Raw genomic sequence first — 11390 nt, forward strand, 5'->3', positions numbered from 1 at the left:
TGTTTCTCCTAGTAGAAACCATGCTGTCATGAGCACTTAAGACTAAAACCCTCCAGCCTTTTTTTTTTTTTTTTTCTGCCGTACGCGGGCCTCTAACTGTTGTGGCCCCTCCCGTTGCGGAGCACAGGCTCCGGATGCGCAGGCTCAGCGGCCATGGCTCACGAGCCCAGCCGCTCTGCGGCACGTGGGATCTTCCCGGATCGGGGCACGAACCCGTGTCCCCTGCATCGGCAGGCGGACTCTCAACCACTGCGCCACCAGGGAAGCCCCCTCCAGCCTTTTTGAGGCAGGTCCTAAAGCTCTGCCCCTTCTGACTTGTACTTGTCTACCTGATATTACGGTCCTAGTGGTGAACTCAGGAGTTATTCCTGTTAAAACTCATTTTATTTTATCCAAATGATACAGTTTGTCTCTGGGAGTCTATTTAATGACCCACTGTATTTGTTCTTTCATCCAAATTGTGTCAATACGTGAATGGATGCCCCCATAGAGAATGGGAAGCAAAACAGTGTTCTTTCAGCTCCATCTATTAGCCTTGCCCCAAACTTCACATTTCAGATGCTGTCCTTGTTCGACTAACTGCAGAAAAGATTAATAGGCCCTTGAGCCCACCTGTCCTTATTCATTGTGAGTCTCAGACTCTCAGCAGCTTTGTTCTTCCTGACACTGCCTGGCAAGGTCGGTGTTCTGCCTATGTGCTCCTCCTCCCACCTCTTCTGTATACATGTACCCTGAAGAGCCTCAGGAATTTCTTCAGAGCCTTTGGGTGTCAGCCACTGGGCTTTGCATCAGACATGCCAAGATCTGAAACACGGCTCCTTCACTTACTAGCTGTATGACTCTGGGCCTCTATTTCCTCTTCTCTAAGATGGGATGATCGTGCTCATTTGCAGGGCTGCTGTGAGGATTTAAGAAAATAAAATGTGTAAAGCACCGAGCCTAGCGCAGAGTAGGACTCCGACAGAGAAAGTTCACATCCTCAAAATAAGATGCCCCTTATGGGTTCACTGGGTCCTTTATGGTCCTGGCATCCAGCACAGCATGTGTTGAGGGAAGACAGTCGACTGCCCCCTTCCTTAGAAAGGTTCCACGTTGGGCACATCTCAGCCATCATCTGGTGCACTCGCTACCTCAAACAGGGGCAGAGCACTTACACCCCGTCAGGCACGGGCTTATGGTTCATGACAACGTCTAAAAACAGGGTTCAGGAGCCTCAGTCCCTGCCTGGGCAAGGGCCGGGGTAAGGGCACGGAACAGACTGCTGACCCAGGCATTCCTACTGAACTCCTTCACCCCTCTGTCCTATAGGCCTCACCAAAATCATGTTCCGAAAGCTTCCATAGAGCAAACAAGAGAACCCGCCAGCCACCCAAGGTATGGTCCTACAGACAGGCCCATACCCACCGTCCCTGGCTGGAGGGGGCCTGCCCTGCAGGGACATGAGCTGCTTTCTACTCACTGACTAGGAAGAGAGGTGGGAAGCCTGCAGGTGTGCGGGCTGATTAGGCGCAGCCTGGGTGAAAACAGGTCAGGCCAGGAGTTGACATACAGGCACCTCACATCCTTGTCCCCCACACCCCAGCTCGAGTTGTCTCTGTCCAGGGGGATTCCCTTCTGTACAGGTTGCAGAGAAAAGATCAACACAATAGTGGAAGAAAAGGCAGCTTGAAGGTATTCCCTCCAGGAATAAAAGGAGCTGGAAAAGAATGAAAGACAGAAATCTTATTCTTTTCACTGTGGCATTTTTTTTCTTCCCTTCCCTTATAAATCCTTGTATGGGAAGGATCACTCTTCGAGGTTGGTGGCTTTCATCAGAATGCGTTTTCTTAGCAGCTGCAGAGCACAGGGAGAGCAGCTCAGTGCTGTGTGTCCACCTAGAGGGGTGGGACAGGGAGGGTGGGAGGGAGACGCAAGAGGGAGGGGATATGGGGATATATGTATATGTATAGCTGATTCACTTTGTTATAGAGCAGAAACTAACACACCATTGTAAAGCAATTATACTCCAATAAAGATGTTAAAAAAAAAAAAGAATGTGCTTTCTTTCCACTCAGTCATGGGGTCTGCAAGTGACAAGGTAGAGAGGCTGACAAGGTGGCTACTCTTCTAAAATCTTAAGCTGCAACCATGTGAATAGCTAAGATAAAGCTTTCCGGGGCTCTGAGGTTCTGGCCTTTTTGAAAGTTGAATTTATAGGTTGCTCTGCTTCCAGGTGTCCCTTGCCAATTCTAGCTTGCAAAAAGAACCATAAACCTTGAGTGAGAGGCAGGTATTCCAGAGCCTCTCAGGAGGCAGCAATTCCGGTTCATCCATCCATATACTCATCATGTATCCACCCACCCATCCATCCATCCATCTAGGCATTCATCTGTTCTTGCAACAGTGATTGGCTGAGTGCCATCCTCTGGCCTGTAAACTATCAATATAGCAGGAAACTCACAGCCGTGGTCCCTGGTCCTGTGGAACTGCCATTGAAGGTAGATGGACAAGTAAACCAGTGTAGCAGGATGATTTGTTAGAAATACACTATAACCTCGTTTAGAAATGACTGTGTCTTATCCCTTTACCTATGGCTTTACCTATGGTTGGCTATGTACATGAATAAGCTTTTTTTAAAAAAAAAATTCTGGGTGAATGGTCCCTCACTGGCCACTGAGGGCCACCCTGCAGCCACTGTTTGCAGCCTGCACAAGGCTTTTAACGACACTGGATCTGGGCAGGTGGGAGACCCCAAATAATCCTGTGTTGGTGTTAACCACTCACACTCTGCTGGCAGCTGGGTTTGTGCCTCTTCTCTATGCTCAGTAAAGAGAAATTGGGCTGGCAGTACTTCTCAATCTTGGCTGCAAGTCAGAGTCAGCTGGAACTTTTAAAAATCACTATGCCTAGATTTTAACCAGCCCAATTGAGTCAGAGAACCTGGAGGTGAGAGCCAGGCATCAGTTTTTAAAGTTCCCCAGAGGCATCCAATGAGAACAGCTAGTCTTAGGTGAGGCGTTTCCTGCTTTGAACGTTGGGGATTGGGAGGAGTCTCGTTGCAGCCCCTCAGGATGGGCTGCAGAAGGGGAGGGTGTGGGTTTCCATTACTAGTGGGAACCGGACCGTCATCACAGCGTCCTTCCCAGGGAAGCGGAGAAAAGGAAACAGGCCACCGCCGTGGCTCGTGGAAGCACCAGGGAGCTTGTCTGAGGGGAACGCAGGAAGGGCTGGTGAGGAGAAGCTCAGAGCTTCTTGTACCTCAAGTATCACGTAAGTAACTCCTCCCTTTAGCCCACTCAGTGGTCACACAGGGTAGCAAGTGCTAAGAGTGAGACAGACCCCTGCTTGTGGTGGCAGAGGGTCACCAAGCTGGCTGGTGCTTCTCTCTTTTTACCAGCACCCCTCAGCCACCCACACCTGTCCCACTCGGCTCCCAGCCGCGCCCCACTGGGTCATGTCCTCTGGGCACTTTAACTCCAAGGTAGAGGGAAGTGGTAGGTTGGGGACCTTAGGCTCCAGGCAGCCAAGTCCTCCTCAGACTGTGTTCGTCTTTTACTGTGAATCTCAAGCGTGATGCTCTTCCTTAGGCTCCCTTCCTCCTGCCCACTTGCTTGCTGTCTCCCCACAGCCCACGCTCCAGCTTCCTACCCCAAACAAGGAAGGTAAAAGCATCTGAAATGATTGCCCAGCCCCTTTCCCTTGTGCAAAAAGACCTCTCTTCCACCCCTTTGAATTTCTCCTGAAGCATGTGGCTGTAAGAACCTTCCCTTGCATACTGTTGGGATTATTCACTGTATTTCATAGAAATAAAAAACGGTAAGCTTGTTTTCTCTGTTGGCACAGCCAACAAGGAACAGCTGGCAGCTTTGTAAATGACTCCATTAAATCCCAGCTCTGTAGTGGGGCAAAGATTTCCACAGCCCAGTGCTTCTCAACCTCAGGTGCAACTGGAATCACCGAGTAGATGGATTTTTTTAAAAATAAGATGCCTGGGTCCACACCCCATCCCCATAGATTTTGTTTTCATGAGTCTGCAAGGGATGAGGAGGGCTGTACATGAGGATTGACTTTTCAGCACCCCAGGTGATTCTACAATGTGCCCCGGGTTAAGAACCCCTGCAGTGGAGCAGACCAACGTCTTGCCTATCCTCCAGGGGGCCTGCAGGTTCCCATCTGGTACTCTCACTGCCTCCAAACTCACCTCCAGTTGGTAAGGCACTAATGGGGGCACCCCATCTCTATGCAAATATACTTTCCAGGATACAATATCTTTGCCTGGTGTGCTTTTCAGTAGCAAATCTTTTCTGAGCATGTAGAATAAGATGGGTGCAGCACACATGAGACCCAAGTCTGGCCAACTGGGGAGATAAGCAGGTGACCAAAGGTGACCTGTATGCTAATGCCTGTAAATTCAAGGTGTACGGTGGACTCTCAGAGAAGGGGCGACAGTGGGTGCTCTGGTGGAGACAGCTTCCAGGAGCAGGCAGGTCAAAGGTAGGGTAGAGTATAGAGAAGGGTAAGGCCAAAAGGAGGGCTTCCTAAGAAGAGGCAACAAAGTAAAGCCCGAGGACAAGAAAAGGTATAACAATGGGAGGAGACGATGGGAGAAACTGGGCGGAGAAAAATGGTTCTGTGGTTCATCGCTTCCCACTAACCTATCACCACCCCATGGACTGAGGCCATTGCCATTTCATCTTTAGATTTTTGCACCTGCCTCCTCCTTCCCTGTATATCCCTCACGGTTGGGGGACATGGGTAGTAGGAGAGGACCATTTGCTGAACCATAATCCAAACTATCGCTAGCTCACACCCAACCAATTAACAAAAATTCCTTAGTATCAGCTGACTTCCAGACCACGTTCAAACGTCCTTACTTGTTTCACAAATGTTCTTTTTATAGGTGATTGGTTCAAATGGAGACCCAAACGGTGTCCACACATTGCATGTGGTTGATATGTCTCTTAAGTTTCTTTTCATCCAGAAGTTACTTTCCCACCCCTATTACTTTTTTCATGCCTTTTCTTTTTCAAAGAAGTCAGGTCATTTGTCCTATAGAGTTTCCCTCATTCTGAATTTGGCTCTCTACATCCTCATTTGAGGTTTAATTTAAAAACAGAGACAAACAAAAACATAGGCGGAGAATCACCAGCACAGGCGAGAGGCAGGGAAGCCTACCTAAGGAAGACTCTCTAGAAAAAAAAGGAAAAACCAAACCATTAGCTTCCATTTAGGTTCATGTCTCAATTTGTGGTTTGAAGTGAAAAGGAAAAGTAGGATTCAGCTATAGAAGCCTACTCATAATTCCAGACTTCGGGAATGTGCTGAGAAAAACAGTGAATAGAAAGAAAGTTCACATCAGATAGGAGGGAAATGGCACTGAGGTTTGAACCAGCTCAGAAGAGGTAAAGGAAAATTACATCAGTGAAAGAAGTTTTTCTAGTTGCCCCATCCTCCGTGGACACATTTTGGGGGCAGATGAGAGCAAAACCTTGCCCAGCCATAGCCAGTGGCCTGCATCACTCCCACCCCCTGGCAGGTTAAAATCCTTCAACAGCAGCGATGGAATCTCACTCCCAATGGACTCTCAGCCCCAGTTTCCTCCAGAGCTTTGGATAAAGCAAGAGTGTAGGAACGGCTTCCAGGAATACTCTGCACGCTGACTCGTTAGGCAGCCTGTCATGAAAGTGTAAGACCCCCAGGTCTATCACCCCAGGAACATGTCCTATTGCAGCTGGCACCAGAAGTAAATGAAGAACGGAGGAGATGCAAGGTTTGAGATGTACTGAGCCAGAAGTCAATCTGTGAAAAAGTCTTCAAGTCATCAAAGGTATACAATTGATGGTGGAGGCCAGAATTCTCATTGACATTGAGTCAAAATGGAAATTCTCTCAAGAATAGACTCAAGAATACAGTGTATAAAGTTATAAATGCACCATATATTTTCTCTGGGTTGATGGGAATTGGGTGAAATACAATTTCTTCCGTTTTCCTGTTTGTATAGCACAATCCTTTAGTGAGGCTACAGTATGTCTGTGTCTGAAGACATATGGTTTACACATCCCAAATATCAAGAATAAAACATAAATTTTGACCAAGTCTGTAAGAGGAAACAATAGCTTATCTTTTTAATTCTTTGCTTGCAAAATATTATCAAATGACAATTTTACAGAGATATGATCAGAGAGTATGAAGCCAAAAAATGTAGGAATTTGAAAGTACTATAGAGATCTGTTAGAGAGTTTTTAATTCAGTAATATCTTTCTGAATTTGAGGATGTTTGTGGTATTTGGCAAGTTATTCAAATTTGTGTTTTGTTGTGATTTCTTTTCATATTTTAAATATTCACTTCTGTACCAGAAAAAAAAAATCTTAGGCAGAATAAAAGAGAGAGTTATAAAATAGATGAATTAAGGAGTGATAATTAGCTTTGCACAGTTTGATTTAACAAAATAATTCTTTTAAATAGAGAATGTTCTCGTGGGGCGTTTTAATTATGACTTAACAGAATGTTGCAGCTTGAATTGACCCGAGGTGATCTTATGCACCTTATTCCTCAGATAGCTGAGGGAACTCAGGCTGAGAAAAGGAATCCAGGCCGAAAATCACACTGGGAGTTCGTGGCAAAGGCAGAATTAGAACCCACACCGCCCCCCATCACCCATCCCCTGTCCACATGCTCCTGCGTCCATGCACAGGTTTACAGGCTGCGGAGAGGTGCGTGGGCTTTTCCAAAACGCACACATTGACAAAAGCTCCCTCCACCTCTGGACCACAGAGCTAGGTACCCCAGGCTAAGCAAGCGGAGAGTAAGGCTTTTTCACCGGAGTATACCTACATTACACCCTCTCAATTATTGCCACGGTCTGAGCTTCCCACCCGTTTTTCCTGCCGAGGGGACGCTGCCTAGGCAGATACTGCAGGTGCCCCCTGCTGGCCAAACCGAATATCACAGGCCAGTCCGCCCTCCATTTTACAGATTCTGGCGCTGTCTCCTCCAGCGGTTTAAAACCTGTTCATAGATATGGGGCTGAAGTAGAGCAATTTTCCACATAGAGGGGAAAGAAAATGCTCCATGAGACTTTGTCCTGTTCATGCTCATTTGAGACTATGGCAATCAGAACTGCACCCACAAGATCCTGAAAGTATGAAGCCCAGGTAGTGAAGCCCAGAGCAGTGCCTTGAAATTTAATATGAACAGATATCACCTGGGAATCTTGTTCAAATGCAAATTCTGATTAGCTGGGTCTAGGATGGAGCCTGGGATGCTGCATTACTAACAAGGTCCCAGGTCATGCCAATGCTGTTGGTCCAAGGACCACACTTTGAGTAGCAAGATTGTAGATGGAAGTGCATGGACTTTGGAGTCAGACAGAATGGTCTGAACCCCAGGTTTTCCACTTACCAGCTGTATGATCTCAGACAAAGATTAAGTCATCTTGAACCTTGAATTCTATGTCTGTAAAATGGGCATGCCCACGCCTACCTCACTGGGTCTTGCGTGGATTGTATAAGTACCATATATACCTACCTAGGATGGTATGCAGTATGTCATGGCTGTTCAGTAAATAGTGTCTATTACCATAATGTATTTTCTCCCAATAGGTTCACGTCCTCAGCAACTTACTGCTCGTGGATACTGCTAAAAGGCTTTGATTTACACAAACATGTAAATCATGGCATCTCAAACTTATGGATGTCACAGTTTCATTTATTAGACCCTCACTGCCAAGGTTAGATCTACTTATAATTGTAAACCCTGAGGCTTGTGGTCAGTTCGAGCTGAATCCTTAACAGTGGTCTGAGGTGTCCCTGATGAGTGTACATCTCTCACATCCAAACTGGAAAGATACAGAAGAAGTAAGATTGATTCCTCATCGCGACACTGGAGGTGAGCCATATTTCACATGTGCTCTAGGCAGACACTGGAACGTGACTTGCAGATAAAATCTTCAGAGAAGTGCGTAGGAAGAGACTTAGTGCTGTGAGCTGGAGGGTCTTGGTTCACATACTAGCATCAGTGTTCTGTCACTGAGCCACCTCAGAAAACCCTCTATGAGCCTTAGTTTCTTCATTTGTAAAATGAGGTGATGAAAATAATGCATCCATATTAAATGCAGAATGTGAACTGCTTTGAAAAAGAGCATCCCCCTTACCTTGGCTCCCCTTATGTGAGGGGAGTTAGAATTCGAAATAAATTGGGACCCTTTCTCCACAGTTAGTTCTGGACCCAAGGACCCAGGAATTTAGAAGCAGCAGATGTTACAGAAATATTTGTTTGTAATTAAAATGTACTGTGGTTTATTTTACATCAAAGAGTTTAGGTCATGAAGGGTCAAAAGCCCATTCCCCCCATCTGGGTTACATTTTGAAGCAAAGAGTGATTGAACCAATGTAACCCCATCTCCATAGAAGAGCCTGTAAAAGCCCTTCTGCCCTGGCCTTCTCCATCCCATCCCTGACTCCATCCCCAGTAACTCCAAACTCCCAGATCCTGGTGCCCTTTTACACCTCTGCACCTTTTCACGTGCCCCTCCCTTGTCCTTTTCCTCAATCCTCCCCAAACTTCTGACTCAAGAACCAGTCAAGGCTCTTGGTTTCAACAGAATCTTTCCCAGGGTGATGTAAGCAGTAAAATCTCATTTCAGAGGCTATCGGGGAGCTGACAGAATCAGCTAGAAGGCTGGAGAGAGCAGCTGGGCAGGTGGAGGGAAATTGAGGAAATTACAGTCAGAACCACAGCCAAGACTTCAGAGCAAAACAGCCAAGGGACGACCCCTCTGCTGCCACCAGCAAGCACTGGAAGCCGTAGGTGTGTGCATCACCCATGCCACCACCCTGGAAGGCTGGCCCTGCCCCCGCACTGCCACCGTCACCGACCCAGGAGATGAAACTCAGCAGCTGCAGTGCAAGTCCAAGACACATCTGTCCAGTTGGGTAAGTCTGGGGGACTTTGCCCTTCTTACCAGGAGGGCAGGAAATGGGGATATTGGGCTTTTCAGCTTCTGTGGTGGAATCCTGCATTGCAGCCAGACATACTCAGGTAAAGAGCTCAGAAGGCAGGCAGCCAGATGGATAACAGATATAAGGCTACAAGTCTGACATCACAGTGGTGCCGGAACTTCCCTGACACACTTTTCTCTGTGTGCCCGAGCTGTGCTGTCAGCACCCCTTAAACTTGATTGTGTGGTTTTATATTTTTCTGACTAGGTTTCTGTGACTGCCTTAGGACAGACTCCCCAAAAAAGCAGACCTTGGGAGGAGAAATCACATACAAGTAATTTATGAAGGAAGCTCTCCAGGGAAGATACATGAGGGAGTGGGGAAATGGGACAGGAGGAAGAAAAAACCAAGCAAGGGGGAGATCTTGGGTGAAAGTGAAGCAGAAGGTGTCTTCAAGCTGACCCCCACAGGGGACCTCAAGAGCATAAACTACACCTCAGAATTGCCTCAAACCAAGGCAAGGGGATGGGTTCCCACACTTGATGCCCAACAGGCATTAGTTAAAGGCAGCTAGGGTTGAAGAAGGAAGGTATAAATATAAATCCAAGGCACATCCTTGCAAAGTGGCTTCAGTTGCCCTAGCACAGGCCTCCAAGCAGAGCAGCAGGTGTGAGCTATTGAAAGCATGATGTTAAAAGCAGCGACGGTAAAATGGGGTCTGAGGGGATGGGACGGAGCTCTGACGCTGTCTGCTCCAGTGACCCCACTAGACTGGGAGCCCCCTCGACAGCGCTGCCTGTGGCTGATTTGTCCCTACGTTCCCAGCACCCAACACAGGCAGGAGCTTAGGAGGCCTAAGTGTTCAAAAAGTGAATAAATGCTGGTTAGGAGGGACATTTTGCTTTCGGGGTGCAAAATGAAGCAAAGGGATGAGTGCAGACCCTGATGGGAGGCAAGCAGGCAAGGGTCCGGGAATGCCAATCTGGGATGTATAATCCCTTCATTATCTTGCAAGTCCTGGCCACACTGTCTCAGACAAAGGAGAGAAAGAATTCATGGAGTTCGCAAGGTTAGAGGGCATTCGTCGTCAGAAAGGATTCAATGTCCGGTGAGCACTTGTCTCTAGAAGGGTAACAAGCATTCGGAGTTCTCAGACACAGTGGCCCACAGCTCCCTATCCCCTTGGGAAGAGGCTAGAGGCTGGAGCTGTCACAGATGGCTTCTGAAGTCACGTATGACACCCAGAGGACATGGGCGATCTGCCATAGCAGCTCACTTCTTGTCGCCTACTAGCAGGGGGAAGGCAGGACTGGACAGGCTTGTAAACCCCTGATGAATGCGCTTTCACAGTAAAGTCCCCAGAAGAATTCATCCAGGCTGACTCTGGAGAGGGGGCTGTTTTTAATCCTATGCCTTTGAATTGGCCAACCTCAGAGAAAGCGCAGCAGAGCCAGTGGGAAGGGGGGAAGGGGCAATCTCCTCCTCCCATTTTAGGGTAAGAAGAGGGTGGAGTGATTTAGCAAAGGCTTGATTTGGGATGCTAGAGAGATCTGGGTCCTTCCAGTCTGAGGCATAGATGGTAGCCCTGGGAATGTGGCAGGGCACCAAGAGAAGGGACCACCAAGTAAGGCCCTCCTTAGGGTCACCATGGCCCAGGTCGTGTCATCAGCAGGCCAGTGCTTAACACCACCATTGGCCTCTGGAGTTAAGGGCCACCATGGTGGTTAATTTTATGTCAACTTGGCTGGGCCACAGTGCCCAGATATGTGGCCAAAGATTATTCTGGACCCTTTTGTCAGGGTGTTTTTCGATGAGATTAACATTTCAATTGGTGGACCTTGAATAAAACTGGTTGTCCTCCATGATGTGCATGGGCCTCATCCAATGAGTTGAAGGCCTGGATCAAATAAAAGACTGACTTCCCCTGGGCAAGAGGGAATTCTGCAGCAGACGGTCTGTGGACTTGAACTGCAATATCAACCCTTCCCTGGGTCTCCAGCCTGATGGCCCACCCTGCAGATTCACATATATAAGTATAAAGGCTACATGGAAGTGCCCAGAAGGATGGAGTCAGGCAGTGCCACAGAGTCTCCACAGACCTGGATAAAGAGAGTTCAGAGAGCAGACAAACGTTTTCCTGTGTGGCTTACCTAGAGGTGCTTTGAAGCCAGGGCAAGACTATCAGCAGGTACAGTGTGAATCTTATGGCTGAGAACTCAATGGGAATTTCTGCCAGGGTCCAGCAGGAAGACAGGACAGACCTCAGAGGTAAGGTAGGTCTAGATGTTCCAGTGGGTATTGACTAGGATGGAACATCTCCTGAATGGTAGACCCCCAGCAGCCCCATCACACAGCAGCGTAAGTCACAAATCCCCCAGAGCTGTAAATCCATCCTGGGAAGAAAAGAGATTGTGAATTGACTGACTTTAACCTGAAATAACCAAATTTTATTCAGAAAGTGGGAACTTGAT

At 47.7% G+C, this 11390-nt stretch overlaps 1 long non-coding RNA gene across 1 annotated transcript in view; it reads left to right on the forward strand.

Annotated features, from left to right (window-relative positions):
• Positions 1-3030: 3030 nt before the first annotated feature.
• LOC136793538 (uncharacterized) overlaps positions 3031-11390 on the forward strand; it is an 8685-nt gene continuing 325 nt past the window's right edge. Inside the window, exons 1-3 of the long non-coding RNA XR_010838912.1 lie at positions 3031-3249; positions 7582-7867; positions 8625-8913. This is a non-coding gene — a long non-coding RNA (uncharacterized lncRNA). The remainder of the gene's footprint in view (positions 3250-7581; positions 7868-8624; positions 8914-11390) is intronic.

The sequence above is a fragment of the Kogia breviceps genome, chromosome 2, assembly GCF_026419965.1.
Source record: "Kogia breviceps isolate mKogBre1 chromosome 2, mKogBre1 haplotype 1, whole genome shotgun sequence".
NCBI lineage: Eukaryota > Metazoa > Chordata > Mammalia > Artiodactyla > Physeteridae > Kogia > Kogia breviceps.